General features: G+C 33.9%; 1 long non-coding RNA gene and 1 other non-coding gene across 15 annotated transcripts in view; both read left to right on the forward strand.

Moving 5' to 3' along the window:
- The first annotated feature begins 182 nt into the window (after positions 1 to 182).
- Positions 183 to 17,626, forward strand: part of LOC143240915 (uncharacterized) — a 45,089-nt gene continuing 27,645 nt past the window's right edge. For 4 of the 14 annotated variants that reach the window (XR_013022031.1, XR_013022032.1, XR_013022033.1 and 1 more), the window contains exons 1-2: positions 12,884 to 13,209; positions 16,087 to 16,352. This is a non-coding gene — a long non-coding RNA (uncharacterized LOC143240915). Of the gene's footprint in view, positions 1,262 to 12,883; positions 13,210 to 16,086; positions 16,353 to 17,626 lie in introns of those variants that run through there. The other 10 variants (XR_013022035.1, XR_013022036.1, XR_013022042.1 and 7 more) reach the window with 9 other exon arrangements.
- TRNAI-AAU (transfer RNA isoleucine (anticodon AAU)) lies at positions 5,573 to 5,646 on the forward strand. Its single transcript has one exon. It is a non-coding gene; the product is annotated as a tRNA-Ile (tRNA).

Raw genomic sequence — 17,626 nt, forward strand, 5'->3', positions numbered from 1 at the left:
TTTGTGTAGGGTCACATTTTCCTTGTCTTTTGGCCCAGCATGGCCAGGTGGGTTAAGGCGTTCGACTCGTAATCCGAGGGTCGCGGGTTCGAATCCCCGTCACACCAAACATGCTCGCCCTTGCAGCAGTGGGGGCGTTATCATGTGACTTTCAATCCCACTATTCGTTGGTAAAAGAGGAGCCCAAGAGTTGTCGGTGGATGATGATGTCTAGTTGCCTTCCCTCTAGTCTTACACTACTAAATTAGGGACAGCTAGCGCAGATAGCCCTCGTGTAGCTTTGCGCGAAATTCCAAAAAAAAACGAAAAACAATACTTCTCTTTATTTTCTTTCACGGTTTAGCCATAATTAAAGAAAAGGACTTTTAAAAAAAGCCGATAATGTTGCTTTTTGAAGAGCCTTTTGGTAAACAGTAATTTAAATACCGCCAGTATAAAATATTAGTGTTAGCTACTGCATGTTTATATGTGGTTGATAAGATAAAGGCGATTAATTAAACCTTACTAACCTTTGAGCACATAACTTATATTTGTAAATGTGGTTTATTTTTGAAAATTCTGTAAAACTTTATATATATATATAACATCACAACAACTGCTTTCGATAAGTTAAACCTATTTTTCTCTAGTTCAACTTAAAATAATTTTTAACATAATTGTCTCTTTCAAAATTTTCGCGCAAAGTTACGCAGGTAGTGGAGAGTGTTCGCTCCTAGCTCTTATTTCACTGCCACTTTTAAAAATATGGTGTTCACAACCCAAAAGTGCAGAGCGCGTTTTCCTGGCGTCGAGCCTCCAACCATGAACACTCTGATACATAGTCCAAGCATATTAATCACTCGTCTACACCTAGCCTTAAGCGGTTGGTTATATAGGATTTCTGTTACGAGTTTCAATAATTGAGGCAATATCACGGCAAGTGTATTTCATTCTACAGAAAGAAGCTGACTTTAGTCGGGCTTTAGATGACGTCATCAAAATGGCTGGCGATATATAATTGATTTCTCGGAACTAATCACAATTTCTCTGTATATATACACCTTAATTACGTTACTTCGAACGTTCTCCAAACAGATAGCTCCGTTATAGGAATAAGCTGGAGATAATTTTGAAACAACGTGAAAATTCTAAGAAATGTTATAAAAAGAATTCTGTAAATTAAATTAGTCAAGAAGATTTATTAAAAAACCCATTTGAATAATTGTATTATGATCACTAACCGAAGCATTGTTTAACACTGTGTATGATACGGAGATTAACGGTGAGGTTTTTATTAAATAATAATGTTATTTTGCATGTACGAGATACTTTATTATGTTGTAAGTACAAGTTATTTATCTCGCATGCGACTAATGATCTCGTATGTATGAAATAATCTCATTATCTTTTAATTCCTTGTCTTACGATTCAGGAGTTCCGTACTATAAAGTTTCACGATGTGAACAAAATTTATTAATACAGCATCAATTTATTACAACTAATCGTTTTTTGGATTCATTTAAGGTTCAAATGCCTTAACATTTCGGTTTTCTGGGTATCTAATAATTGTTGTCAAACGCAAACGTACTTGAGTTTTTGTCACACTCCCTCTCCCATTCCTTTATATAACACAAAATTGTCAATGTTTTATTTATTTATTATTTGCCACCTATTATGCCAAATAAGACCGGTTTGAAGGACATCGCGACTCATAAGCAAACCTTGGACAAGAAAACCATAGGACAAGATTAAACCTAAAAATTTCTGATTGTGTTGGATAGATAGAAAATAAGATGTGTTGTTATTCGTTTATTTCAGTTAGAGAGGTAAATTTATTTTCTAATTTATGCTATTAATAAGATGGTTAATATTTTTACCTTTTTTTTTTCTTAGAGTTTTAAAATAAGTAATAATAGTAAAACTCACATGTTAACAGATATATTATGATGTTAAGGTGTTAGCGAACGGGAAATTATGTAGTAAAAAATGTTTCATTTTTGTACTCTCAGGTAATCGTTAACTTGGGCTATGAAACGCATAACCTATTAAATCCGAAGAAAAAGCGAGAAAAAATGTTTTAAAATAATTGTTTTCATTGCCCTATAATTTTCCTTTCACAAATTCATTATCACCTGAATTATGAGAAATAAGTTATTCATATACAACAACGACAAGAATAATAAACAGAATGGATAATAATACTAAAAACTAAACACAGAGAAATGAATGTTCTTACCAACTGAATACAGACAGGTATTCATGTCGTTTCTCTGTTTTATTCCCACTTTAATTAGTGGCTAATTAAGCAAACTGTAACCTGTGCAAGCAAGCGTATAATTGTCATGAGTCTTAGAGAAAATGTAGTTCTCGCATTACACGAACGGAAACAAATTACATAATACTTTCTGTCTTACGTCAAAGGAACACAAAACACGGATGTCCTAGTAAATTCATATGGGCTTCCCAAATGACGTGCCCTAAATAAGATCTAGAAGAAGAGAGACCGAAGGATACACTAACTTATATATACACTTTCAACACTATCTATTTAACTATTTTACAAAAGTCTACACAAAATATTCATGTCACCTAAAATTACCAGTCAAGTGTAAACATCTTTATTAAAATGCACTGCATTACTATAATGTTTGACTCGACATTTTTACGAAAATAACTCTCAGTTAAATTTACTGAATTTACGAATCACAAAAATAAATTTTACACTCAATAGCTACCACTCGGTTAAATTTTCTTTCTACACGAGTCACAACAATAAATTTTACACTCAACAGCTCCCACTCGGTTAAATTTTCTTTCTACACGTGTCACAACAATAAATTTTAGACTCAACGTTCTCACTCGGTTAAATTTACTTTCTACACGAGTCACAACAATAAATTTTACACTCAACAGGTTCCATTCGGTTAAATTCACTTTTCTACACGTGTCACAACAATAAATTTTTCACTAAACAGCTCCCACGCGATTAAATTTACCTTCTATATGAGTCACAATAATAAATGTTACAATCAATAGCTCCCACCTTTCTTAAAGTCTCTCCAGAATGCCTATAGTAAGTTGAAAGATTTATTATGCTAAAATCCATGGTTTGACTATCCGTAATGAACAGAGCACAGACAGCCCAGTGTAAGGCTTGGCACTAAAAACCAACAAAACACCACCAAAAAACATTCTGAATATGACTGGCATTGATGCTTCTGGCGGATATTGCTTTACGATGTCTGACTTACCCTCAGAGCAAGTTTTGGTTTTGTTATATTAAAATATGAGAGAGCGATAAATTTCAAACACGATTAAACCGCTTCGAATACCCACGAAAGTAAGTGCAAAAACGTTATATTTCTATCTGTCTATTGTCGAGATTTAGTCTTTGAGAACCAGGGAGGGTCAGATGCTTTTGACCTCTTCTTCCAAAACGTTACTTAATATATTGTGTTTATTTATGTTTTGAATACTCGTGCAAAGCTACAAATGGCTATTTCTCTAGCTGCGGTGATTTTGAATTGATGGGACAGAAGGAATGTCACTAGTTGTCCGTCGTCAGTTCTTTGATTACTCTAATTGAACAGTGGGATTCAACTGTCAATTGTATAACGAACCTGTGGCCTCTAAGTGCAAAGCGCGAGTTTACAATTATAGATCCTCAGGTTCATGGCGCGGCACACTAATCACGAAATTACGCAATGCCCTACACAAAAGTAACATCAACTAATCTTTACGTTGAAGATGACACTGAAGAGATTGTAATATCAATAAATCGAATAAAAACATAGTGAAAATGAGAATACCTGTGTTTCAACACAGTTTATACACAACGTTTTAGTTTTAGCTGGTTTCTTGAGTTAACCAGTGGATTTACCTAAAGTAGGGTATGAACTTGAAAGTTGTATAATATCAACTTTATAGAAATAAAATAATTTTTATTTTTGCTGTATTTTAGGGTAATGTTTTGAACAACTTAAACTAAGCTTTTTATTACAGTCTTCATCAGTCATACCAATTAAGTTCTAAAGTTGACAGTCAACTATGACACAAGTACAGTAAATTAAGTACGTCATGCCCTTTTTCATTAATTCGTGTATTCGCCCTCTATAAGAGAAACTGCAAAACTACTGCATAAATATTGTGAATTAATCATGCCGCACTGTACAAAACGAGTGTATTATCTACTTCGTCACAAGAACGTCTACAGCTATCTATTATAAATGTATATAATTCACGAGACATTCCAGTATTCGTAAAACATGATTTGTTCTTACATCAACTGTCGTCGTTCTTTTATTGAGCGGATTCTTTTAAATTACTTTGTGAAATAACTTGAAATCTAGTCCATGTAACAAAAAATTGTTTTGTTTTTTAACGTTTCTACAGCCTGTACACTTTTGTAACTTGTATTTTTACGCCTAAGTTTGCAAAAGACGCTCAAACGGAAATATCTGACTATCAGTACTACAACTAACGTAATATTAAACTTACTTGTTTAATACTACAGCTAATCTGTATAATAGCAGAACAGACATAGCACTGATTCGAGAATTTCGCTAGAACATATTATTTAACTGAACTGAACTTTCTGATTTACTACAACTTTATTATTCACCATTCCTGAACAGTCTACTCGTAGTTATATCTGTACACTTCGTGTACTCGCTCGATTATTAATATTCAAGACATTATAGAACTTGTTAGATCTTAATATTATGTAGTCTATAACATTCTATAACAATAACATTAAAAATATAGCTTATAACAGTTATGCATGTCTTTTTTCAGCGCTGGTTACTCAGTGTACGGCTCTTAACTAGCCTAGTTGCTGATTGTCATGTGGATCTTTATCTACGATGTAATCATTCACAAATTATTCCAGTTTCAACGTCAGATATTTAGTGGTCACGTGCAGTTTTACAATCAAATAATGTAATTTTTTAATATTTTATGTTGGTTCTAGTTACGCTGATAGTCGTGTGAAGCCTCATCTACAGTTTACTTGATCATAATCGTGTTATTCTAGTTTCAATGTCATATTGAAGCCTGATAAAACTCGTAAATGTTATAATAGATGACTTCCGTTAGAACCGCTTTAAAGTTTCCGGTCTGAAGACCCCAACCACTCGCGACCTGTCAGCAGATTACAAACCAAACGAGGACGTACTCGTACAGTAATATTTCTCATGCCCTTTGCACAGACAGGTCAAGGCTAGTTAAAATATTGACCTACAATAAAACAGAGAATCACGATCAATTTACATTTTTCAACCTTAGCCTAACTACAGAAGGTTTAAAATTGTAAACTCTTTTTATGATTCAAATATTAAGAGTTGCACTTTGTGAGGATAATAAAATATAACATAATTTATTTCTTACATAACAATTATTCTAAAAGGTTTATAAGTTATAAAAATAAATACAGATGGATTAACGATGGATATATTTCCGTACTGTGTAAAATAAAACGAGAGTGCGAATATTATTTTTTGGTACGCTAAGTGCGCAGTGTCAGTCGTGGACATTAAACGTCCAGTTCTCGCGATAAACCAGCATAGAATCTTTTAATAAAGCGTTAGTTATAGACGGCGCCGTGGATTAGTTGGTTAAAGCGTCTGTCTAATAAACAGGAAATCGCGAGTTCGATTCTCGCCGGTGCCTTTAAAAAGTTTATCAAATTTGCTTTATTTCCGCTTCCCGGCATGGCCATGTGGGTTAAGTTGTTCCACTCGTAATCCAAGGGTCGCGGGTTCGAATTCCGGTCGCACCAAACATGCTCGCCCTTTTCACTGTACATTTGTTTTTAAGCCCCCCGCTAATACAGCAGTATGTCTCCGGATTTACAACGCTAAAATCAGGGGTTCGACTCCCCTCGGTGGGCTGAGCAGAGAGCCTTATGTGGCTTTGCTATAAGAAAAACATAATTTTGGCCCCCCGCTGGTACAGCGGTATGTCTCCGGATTTACAACGCTAAAATCAGGGATTCGATTCCCCTCGGTGGGCTGAGCAGATAGCCCGATGTGGCTTTGCTGTAAGAAAAACACACAAACACACCTTAGTTATAACACATACATGTTTTACACTTTTCCAAATAACATCATCTAGCTGTTTGAAGAAGTAGTGACTGGCGTATAGGTTAAAAACCTATAAAAACTATCAACAGTTACACTTGTTAAAAAAGTTATGAAATGGACAAAAATCATATCAAAGAAGTAGAATAAAAAATCACTTATTATTCAATATGCTGCGTTCACGACGGACATCGAAGCCCGGTTTCTAGTGAAGTAAGTTCGTAGATTTACCGCTGTGGCACTGGGAAAACGTTAAGTGGCAATCCTTTGGGGTAACTTTTTAAATAAAGATCTTCCCAACGTATTAATGGAGTTATACTTTATTCACTACTAACATTTCTGTGGTATTCGAGTATTCGTTTAGAATGTTTTATCAGATATCTTGCCTTCAATGACAAATCTTGTAAAATATGTTCATATGTAAATATCATAAGTTCATGACTCGATAGCAGAGTTCCATTAAAGTTTGTTTGGTTTTGAATTTCGCACAAAGCTACTCGAGGGCTATCTGTGCTAGCCATCCCTAATTTAGCAGTGTAAGACTAGAGGGTAGGCAGCTAGTCATCACCACCCACCGCCAACTCTTGGGCTACTCTTTTACCAACGAATAGTGGGATTGACCGTCATTATTATAACGCTCCCACGGCTGAAGGGGCGAACATGTTTGGCGCGAAGAGGATGAGGACCCGCGACTCTCAGATTAGGAGGCGTACGCCTTAACACGCTTGGCCATGCCGGGCCAATGAGTTTCGTTCAAACTGTAATAAGTCATTTATGTACACCAAATGCAGTGATTGTTATAAAAATGGACTCAATTTAGTACAAAGACAAAAGTCCTGAGTTGTTACCTCAGAATGTAACATTCGGAATCTTCTCCCTGAGTACATCGAAACAATAAATTGATCTCAATCTTACAACTTTTAAACGTCCTTTTGAAAAAAATAACAAACTGTCGAATATTCATAAAAGAAAAACATAACGGTATATGTCGCTTACCGCAGATTTGCTATTTTTGCATACATTGGAACGATTTGAGTTATATTCAAGAAGTGAGTAGGTCAAATAAATCTTGCTCCCCTTCCTGAATAATAATAATAAAAAAAGTAGATAAAGCCAAAAGTATTTCATGCCAGACTGGATAAATTCTCCTCACGTGGCCCGACATGGCTAGGTGGTTAGGACGCTCGACTCGTAATCTGAGGGTGGCGTGTTCGAATCCCCATCACACCAAACATGCTCCCTCTTTCAGCCGTGGGGGTGTTATAATATTACGATCACTCCCACTATTCGTTGGCGGTAGGTGGTGATGACTAGCCGCCTTCCCTCTAGTCTTACACTGCTAAATTAGGGACGGCTAGCGCAGATAGCCCTCGTGTAGCTTTGCGCGAATTTCAAAAATAACAAAAAAATTTGGAAAATGCATTTGTACTCGAGTTATATAGCTAGAGGAATAATACTCTTTAATAGGTTCTTTTTTATTGAAACCGAATCGATTGTACCATGAAGACGTTTACAAATCAAAAGGAATATTTTGTTCAAGGTGGATCGGTGGTACTCGAAAACGCTTACTTACCAAAAGCTACATACTTTATTCAAGTTGGATCAATTGTATACCATGAAGACAATACTTGTGTTTGTTTGTAGTTAAGCACAAAGCTATACAAAGGACTATGTGTACTCTTTCCACTACAGGTATTGAAACATGGTTTCTGACGTTATAAGTCTACAGGGGGAAAGAGACAAAGCATCGAAAATATTTAAAACTTTTAAGTTTTACAGTCACAACTTTAGAACAACACAATTTTTAATTTATTTCTCTACAGTAGTTTACACAATTATAAAACGGTTATCACAGAAGGAAACTTTGAATTATCAAATTAAAAGTTATATATATATATATACATATAAACAACCATATTCACTTTGGGATGTGACAAGTAGTCTTAGAAGCTTTGCTTTAATTGTATACAAAAATATTCAAATGTTGTATATGATTAAAATAACTCCACTGAAAAACCGGTAAGTTTGCAGATTTACCCAAGTTAAACTCAGTGGTTCGATTTTCCTCCGTGATCACAGCAGATAGCCCAATATGGTTTTGCTACAAGAAAAACAAACGTGATTAAACTAATCTTCACTCTTTACCGCTATATTTGTTGATAAACAAATCTCCCAATGTCAAGTTTAGTTTGAGGTCACAGTAAATAAAGACAACAAGACACTCGAAACTTATTTCGGAAGTTTGAAGGGGAACAGAGTTTTTTGTTTCTTTTTTCCTGGTGGTAGCAAATTCCAACTTCACATGTTGGTTCTGTAGAGTGGGTTTGGTTTGGTTTGAATTTCGCGCAAAGCTACACGAGGGCCATCTGCGCTAGCTGTCCCCAATTTAGCAGTATAAGACTAGACAGAAGGTAGCTAGTCATCACCACCGACCGCCAACTCTTAAGCTACTCTTTTACCAACGAATAGTGGGATTGACCATAACATTATAATGCTACCACGGCTGAAAGGGCGAGCGTATTTGGTGTGACGGGGACTCGAACCAGCGACCGTCGGGTTACGAGTCGAGTGCCTTAACCACCTGGCCATGCCGAGCCCTGTAGAATGGGACATGGTGTTGAAGAAGCTAAGAGATGTCTTTAGCATTAAAAAGAAAAAGTTAGTTTTCCCGCAAGATTTGATTGGTGTATTATTTGTATAAGATTATATGTGTTTGTCTTGGGTATTCGCGCAAAGCTACACTTAGATTGATAGCACAGAGAAAAGACAGCTGGGCAACAGCACACCAAGCCGTTACTCTTATAACCCACTAACAATCCTTAGTGCGATTTTGCGGCAATAGGACCTTCGTGTCTTTGTGAAGTTACAATTTAGGCTGTTACTTTTCCTGCATAGTTGCAGAAGGTGTAAAGAAAATAGCTACCATCATCCATGTACACTTCTCGACACTTATGGAAGTTTTAGTATACGAACCTCAGTTCTTAAGGTATAGATTATATCAGCTGAAGCGTTTGGGTTAGGTTTAACAACGTAAATTCCAATCATATGAAAAACATTTTAAAGTTTTATTAAGTAGATTTGGAGTTCAATGTCATACCACATGCAGGATTCTATCAAGTGGCGTGAGGATATTTCATGCCCGCCATGTGGCATGTGTATCATCATGTGCCTTTTAGATATTATACAAGAAATGGTTAAGCTCTAGTAAGATAACGCCATTTTTACCCAGACATTATTTATGCTCAACATTTTTTTTTCGTGAGAGGGATGATTTTTAGTTATACTTCATCTTCCCTTATGCTTCGTAATACTAAAATATTAATGCACTGCTAGAAACTCTTTCGACAGATTATATTAATTCTGCAACAGTGTATTTTGTTCATTGTTTACAAATCGACAATACTGGAGAATGATAACAAATACAGTTGTAAAACAAAGATCTGTATATCCCATAATTCTTCATATACGTTTGAAAGACAAACAAAGAGCAGGCTTAGAGAAGTGGATGTAACTTTCGTACTGGTTAACAGCCTAATTTCTTATAAGCAATTTATCCTTAATATTTTTTTTATTATTTTTAGTAATATTGAGCCCACACAAAGTTTTTTGTTTTGTTTTTTGCCAACATATAACTATGTATGACACTCACACAAAGATAAGCGGGTTAGAGGCCGCCACTGCCGGACGTGAGGTGGTTGCCCTGAAAACGTTGCTCGGGCTCGGAATGCAATTCGTCGAATTCTAATAAAAATTACATCTAATGCTTACCTTGATCAAAGCAGTTTCGATCTCGTATTTTCTGTTTGTTCTTTGTTTATCCAATATAAATCCAATATAATATTTATGACACAGTCAAGTTATTACTAGCCGATTGTCAGGAACCCTACATCGCAATGGTTTTACACTCATTCACATACACTGTTTCGTTTGTACAACCTTTACAAACACACCACTACTCTCCACTGCAAACAACAGCTTTCTAGCACCTGAGCAACGGCGTCGTTGTGTCGCCAGGTGACGCGAAAAATTGGCGCATGCGTACTAACATGACGTTTCGCTGTGTCTGACAGGTTTGCCGAGTTTAACAGTTAATGATAATAGTCTATCGACTAAACCATTTTCGCTGATTATCCCGTAAAAGTCTCGCACTTGTCACGTGTAAATAAACTCACATAGTCATCACAATCTACTGCTTTTTGAAAAGGACTAATCATTTAATAAATTTGAAGTGTAGTTAACATTTTTTCACTTCATACATCGAGTTCAGACAGATTATATTAATTCTGTAACAACGTGTTTTGTTTGTTTGTTTTTGAATTTTGCGCAAAGCTTCATGAGAGCTATCTGTGCTAGCCGTCCCTAATTTAGCAGTGTAAGACTAGAGGGAAGGCAGCTAGTCATCACCACCCACCGCCAACTCTTGGGCTACTCTTTTACCAACGAAGAGTGGGATTGACCGTAACATGAACGGGCGAGCATGTTTGGTGTGACAGGGATTCGAATCCGCGACCCTAGGATTACGAGTCGAGTGCTTTAATCACCTGGCCATACCGGGCCCTGCAACAGTATATCCACAGTGTTTCTTTAAAGTGTAGTAATGTAATTGTCGTTACATTTTCCAGTAAATATAATTTTAATGCTTTACATGGTTTTTCCTTTTAATTTCCATTCACTTTTACAAACTTTTAATAACATGATCTACAAAGAAGAGGAGACCGTTTATTACTTGAAGGTTGTCCCTTCATAACCATCTTTGGAAATATTAAAATCTTATCCTCTACTTTCAATTAGGGTCAGTTAGAAAGTGTGTGAGGGAAGCCATGAGGGCTATTTGGCTAGACCTTCAAACTCAAAAGGGACTTCATATTTAGACACTTATCTTATTTTTTTCTCTTTTTTCATTTTTAAGACTTGTTTTTGTGCAGAGAAAGAGGCTTAAAAAGCATTTGCTAAATGTCAATAAACCTATGTTACATATGAAATATTCAAATTACGATTCACTTTTCTTTTAGGCTAATGATTGTCTTATTTTGTTTTCGTGCGTCGTTTTGTTTTTAATTTTATAGCCATGGGCTTCAAAAAACAGAAGTGGTCCGGTCCTCTTCAAACCTCTGACATGGCCTGCTTTCAATGAAATCACCAATCCCTCTTGAAGTGAGGTAAAGGGGCGGCAACTCATTCTATAGCTCCATCATTCTCTTTGACAAAGTTAAAATGGAGATTAACTTGTTTTTACCATCTCGTCCTATTATCTTCAAAATTTAGCACAAAGAAAAATTATAGGCCTTAATTGTATCAATGTATCAAATAACAAATCTTCAATACGATCATCTTCTATCTTTTTTTTCTCAAAAGAAAATAAATTAAGGGCTCTTTCTTCAAAATCCTCCAGCTTTGCATCAAACAAAGGAAAAGAGTGTAAAATAGCAAACATACATGAAGTTCTTTCATACTGTATGGAGCTCACGAAAATTGCTTATTTTGTTTTAATACATATTTTTGTTACCAAGAACTGAAAAGATTCTGCATTTTCTTTTATTTCAACTCTTTGCTGTTCATTTTTCGAAAAAGTGTAAACTAGAAACTAGCGGGATTCCAACCAGAAACCCTTTTTCGCTAGATAGGAGTTATATGTGTGTGTGTGTGACCAGGAAATGTGTTGTGTTGACTGCTTAAAATTTAGTGTTTACATCATTTGACTATTTTGTTTGTTGGTTTTGAAAGGAAGAGCATGTTTGGCTGGACGGGAATTCGACCTCGTGACCTTCATGGTGCAAGTTAAGCGCCCTAATCACCTGACCATGCCGATTGAGTCGTAATGCTGAAAGTAAAAGAATTCTTCGGCTGTACAATCAGGCTTTCTTGCGTTACCAGGTGTCGAAATTAATCTTTTAAGTAAGAAAAATGTATGAAAAAAGAAACAAACAACAAAGACACACACGGAAATAGTTTTCCATAAAATATTTCAAAATTCGAGCGTCATATGAAACTGTAATAATAATAATAATAATAAAATAAAAATTTAAACTCATGTTTTTTAATTATGTTTGTTTGTAATTAAGCACAAAGGTTTATCTGTGCTTTTCCCATCACGGGTATCAAAACCTAGTTTCTAGCGTTATATACAAGTCCACAGACATACCGCTGTGGTAATTATTATAATCACATACTCGACTGCATGAACATACTGCAGATATTAGTACATTGAGCAGTAGGCATACCGAAAAGGCTCAGCATGGCCAGGTGGTTATGGCGCTTGACCTTTAATCTGAAGATCGTGGGTTTGAATCCCCGTCACACCAAACATACTCTTTCAGCGTTATAATGTGACGGCTAATCCGACTATTCATTGGTAAAAGAGTAATCCAAGAGTTGGCAATGGGTGGTGAAGACTAGCTGCCTTCATTCTAGTCTTATACTGTTAAATTAGAGGCAACTAGTGCAGATAGCTCCCGTGTAACTTTACATGAAATTCAAAAACAAACATTCTAGCTTCTTATATTAACAATAAATTTCAGTTCTCACCTATTGTCTGATCTGTCTTGCAAATTTATGAATGATGAACTATAATTCTGAACAGTTGATCTAAGATCGTATTCCCTACCTAACACTTTTGTGATCTGTTTCATTACTTGAGAAATTTGTTCCAATTAAGGTTTGTAATTTTACTTATATATATTAATTATATCTGCTTAAAACATCTTGGGATATGATGAAATAAGAGTTTTATATATGAAACTCCAAAAAAGAGAATTATAGTAGATGTTTTAATACAATTATTAGAAACGTGAATAATTAGTTCACAGGGAAGAATTTTCAGAAAACACTAATCTAGTATTTTTCAAATTTTTTTCTAGAAAAATCAATATTTGTGACATTATAACATTATAGCTAATTTGAAGATTACGTTGAAGTTGGACAATTGTAATGTAATTATATGTATCATGTTTACACTGCACTATTTAATATATATTCATACACATTAACATGCACCATGTATCGTAACTGTTTTTTTTTCCATTGATATTTTCCCCCACGATATTGAACATTGAATTCTATTAGCCACCATTTTAAGTAAAAAGTTGTCATAGTTTTCACTGTCATGAGTCACAACAAATATTCATTAGGACTGAAGTGTCCACACCATTTGGAGGTAACTTGCTTTGGTCTCTCTATAATTTAATTTCAAAATTAGTGACGTTCAGACAGATACAACACGTGTGTGTGATTAGGTTTAGTAGAGGCCTGTCAGGTTATGCCGAAAGATTTGTGAAATAGTTACAGACAGATAAGAATACTATTTTTTAATTTCTATTATAGAAGTGGTTAAATACGTACTTAAACAGGGTGAAATACAATCCCTTAAACTTTAGCAAAGCAATTATATGTGTATTAACTTATAAAGCTAAACATGAAATTTAAATTATTCACTAAATTATTCTAATTAATATTTTATAAACTATAAATTTCAATAAATATCTTCTTTTGGATGAATAGGTAATAAAGGTATATTATAGAACGAAGTATAGTAATGAAAACTATGGAACAAATAAATTAGCTGTATTAATAAGTGTTTTACATACAGAATGATAGAAAATGAAAAACATATGCCATGTAGATTAAATATAGAAGCTAAAACTATAATCATATACTACAGTATAAAGTAATGGTTTCATTTATCAATAACAAAATGTTAGGTGTGATAAATATTAAAATATTTTCAGGACAGGTAGTATTGTATGATATATGAATTCTAGAAATTAAAACTGTAGAACTAATGAATTAACAATATTAGTAAGTTTTATATATACAACAATGGGTAATCCTAAAGGTATATAAGGTAGAGTATTAGCTACCCTGTAATATTTGTTTGGTTCAAATTATGGATTTACCTATAAATTAAAACGGTATATATGATAAGAACTTTTTTACATAATTCATGTACTACAAGATGTCAGTTATATTATTTGCCTTCTAATAATAATAATTTTTCTTGCAGAGTATTTTGTGACACATACAAATTAATTATTCAATGAAAACACAATTAGCTATATTAACTGTCTCATAGAAATATTTGTTTTACTTGTAATGTACAAATTAACCTTTTATTATGTATAATTAAATACAGAAGTGATTTGTTTGTTTGTAGTTTAGTATAAAGCTAAACAATGGGCTCTTTGTGCTCTGACCACCATGGGTATCAAAACCAGGTTTCCAGCAGTGCAAGTCCAGACAATGCTGGGCTACAGACATTTTAAAAATTTCTTCTCTCAGAATGTTAAGAGTTAGTTAAAACATTCTATTTTTGATATTTCACTCAAAACCTTTTCTCAAAGCAACAGTTTAACAATGTTAAACAAAAAAGATATTTTTCACTTTACACCACGAATACATAAATTAAACTGTTAAAATTGTAAAATCGATTACAAGTTATACTTTAGAAATCAAATATGTACATGTTATTGAGTTAAATCATATGTTTACCTTTTCAAAAATGCATCCTAGTTACCTTTAGGCATTACATTCGTTAACATTTTATGAATGTCTCAATTATTTATTTAAATCATCTATTACTTATATTTAGTTATTGTGCTTTAAATTATTTGATAATGTTCTTACTTAATTGTAGTATGAAATAAAACATTTTGATTAAATATGCAATTGAGTCATTTATTACAAATAAACAGTAATGAAGTTACTTTGCTTCTTAAGTAAGTTTGCTAGCTCCATTCCATGGTAATATATCTTCATGTAAGTTCAGTATTCATTGGTTCAAATTTTTATACTCTTGTATTTGCAAATTATACTTGCATAAACATACTTTTTAAACATGAATAATCATATCAAAAATTTAAAATTACATAGTAAAATATAGTATTAACAGACACAATAGAAAATAATTTTAACTCTATGAATGACTATGGCATACATTTAAATATTATTAAAACAATTGCTATTTTACATTAATAATTTTCATAAAATAAAATGATTTTACTACAACAATTAAAACATTTTATGATTGAAATAAATAGAAACATCAGACAATCAGCATCTGGATACACTAAATTAACATCTGAGTTAAATTTCAAATTATTTCATTCTATTTTATAAAGCTTATATTAAGGTAACATTCAAGTACATTAGTAGTTGAAGTGATTTGTCTGTTTTGAAATTCTTGCAAAGCTACGTGAGGGCTATCAGCGCTAGCTGTCCCTAATATACCAGTATGACTAGTGGGAAGGCAGCTACTCATCCTCATTCTCTGCCAGCTCTTGGGCTATTCTTTTACCAATGAATAATGGAATTGTTCATTACATTATAACACTCCCATGGCTGAAAGGGCGAGCATGTTTGGTGTGATGGGAATTCGAACCTGCAATACTCAGATTACAAGTCGAGTGCTTTAACCACCTGATCATACCTCCTTCATAAATTATTAACATAAACCTGCATATTATGTCTTGAAATTATCAGTACTGATTGGTTATCTTGCCATGTCACAAACAAGTAATACCTAAGAAATCTTAAGAACATTTCATTTAACAACAGTGATTATGGGATAAAAGAAGGTAAATGAAATTGGTGTTTATCCACTTTTTTTTAATTACAAATACTTTTAATTCTCGATAATATATTTACATGAATACAAAAGTTGTTGGAGGTTAAAATGTATAACGACTTGATGACTGTTTTCAACTGTATGCACAATGAATATAATGAGGTTAATAGAGCTTCAAAAATCGTTAAACAACATATTGTTAATGCAGTAGTAAAAACATTTTACACAGATCTTTGCCATTAGTAGATGTTTCTTTTTATGGAGTAGTGATTATAATATTATCAGAATTAGTACAGTTTGGCTCATAATTTGCATAACAACTTACCAGTTGTAAAATAAATTGTCTACATTCACTTAAGGCATTTTGATACATTACTTAATTTAAAATAAGGTTTAACATGTGCTATAGAATTTATTATTAAAATTCTAAAATAAATCTTTACATCACTGTTTGTTTGTTTTTGAATTTAGCACAAAGCTACATGAGGGCTATCTGCTCTAGCCGTCCCTAATTTAGCAATGTAAGACTAGAGGGAAGGCAGCTAGTCATCACCACCCACAGCCAACTCTTGGGCTACTCTTTTACCATTACATTATAAAGCCCTCACAGCTGGAAGAGCGAGCACGTTTGGTGTGACGGGGATTCAAACCCAAGACCCTTGGATTATGAGACAAGCACCTTAACCACCTGGCCATGCTGGACCTTTACATCACTGAACAGAGATTTTCATCTAGAGGTAATTAATTAAGTTACAGATGACAAACCTTAACTACAATAACAAAACAAATTCATCATGAAACATTTTAGCACCTTAATATGTTAAGCATTTTTATTTCCTTTAGTTATGAAGATTTTATATTCTGCAGAAAACTTTTGTACAGTTGGAAGACAGTTTTAATACAATTAAAATTCACAGAAGGTTTAAACATAACTTAATGATATAAAAAATAGCACGTTATTTCTGAATTCAGTTGTTTCAATGCTGCTTGATTCTCATATTTCATAATTAATAACAACCACAAGCTTCATGTGGTTATAATTTTTAGGTAAAAGTTTCACCTTATCCTTTTTCATTATATTAATAGTTTATATGAATGGCTACATATGTAAAAATATATTCAGATGTGTTCTTAGATGTCATTCTAATTCAACCTTTGATACAAATTATTTTCTATATACTCCACAAATGTAACATTACTCACAAGTGTGTGTCCTTTGATGTATATTCAAAGTATATATTTTAACTTTTTTTTTTTCAAAACTCAACACCTGTATGGTTTGTGCCCAATGTATATTATTTCATGTGATTTAAAGTGTTTTCCACACATTGTACAACTGCAAGGTTTCTCACCAGTAGGTGTTCTATGATGTATTGTTAAGATAACACTTGTTCCAAATGTTTTTTCACAAACTATAGAACTGTATTATTTGATGTGATATTATGTAATTCTTTGTATTAAAGTGTTTTCCACACAATGGACAACTGTAAGGTTTTCACCAGTATGTGTTCTTCAATGTTTTTTAAGTTACTACTTGTATGAAACTGTTTTCCACAAATAAAACAACTGTATGGTTTCTCCCCAGTCTTTATTCTTTCATGTATTTTTAACATGTTGGGTCCCAAATAACCCACCTGTGGGTCATGATAGTTCTCCAGTAAGACCCACACAACCCACCAGTGAGTCGTGCTCAATTTTGTGAGGATTGATATTGAACTCTCACCATATGTAAACAAATCTCAATGGATGTGCACCTACCCTGCAAGAACTCACCTAGTAGTCATTGGTACCATTGGTGGCTTGTGTTACTGTGGTGAGAAATAGATTCAACTACTGTGAAAACCCTGAAGAGAGAAACAGGTAACAACTGGGAAGGTGTGGGTTGAGAAAACAATAATGGGAGCAGGGGCAGGTGAAGTCCAAGACAACTTGGAAACCAAGAAGGAAATGAAAGAATGTCATTATGCAGACTCTATCCACTCTTCCAGAGACTCGGGGATGTCTCCAGAAA

Source organism: Tachypleus tridentatus, chromosome 13, assembly GCF_004210375.1.
Source record: "Tachypleus tridentatus isolate NWPU-2018 chromosome 13, ASM421037v1, whole genome shotgun sequence".
In the NCBI taxonomy this organism is placed as follows: domain Eukaryota; kingdom Metazoa; phylum Arthropoda; class Merostomata; order Xiphosura; family Limulidae; genus Tachypleus; species Tachypleus tridentatus.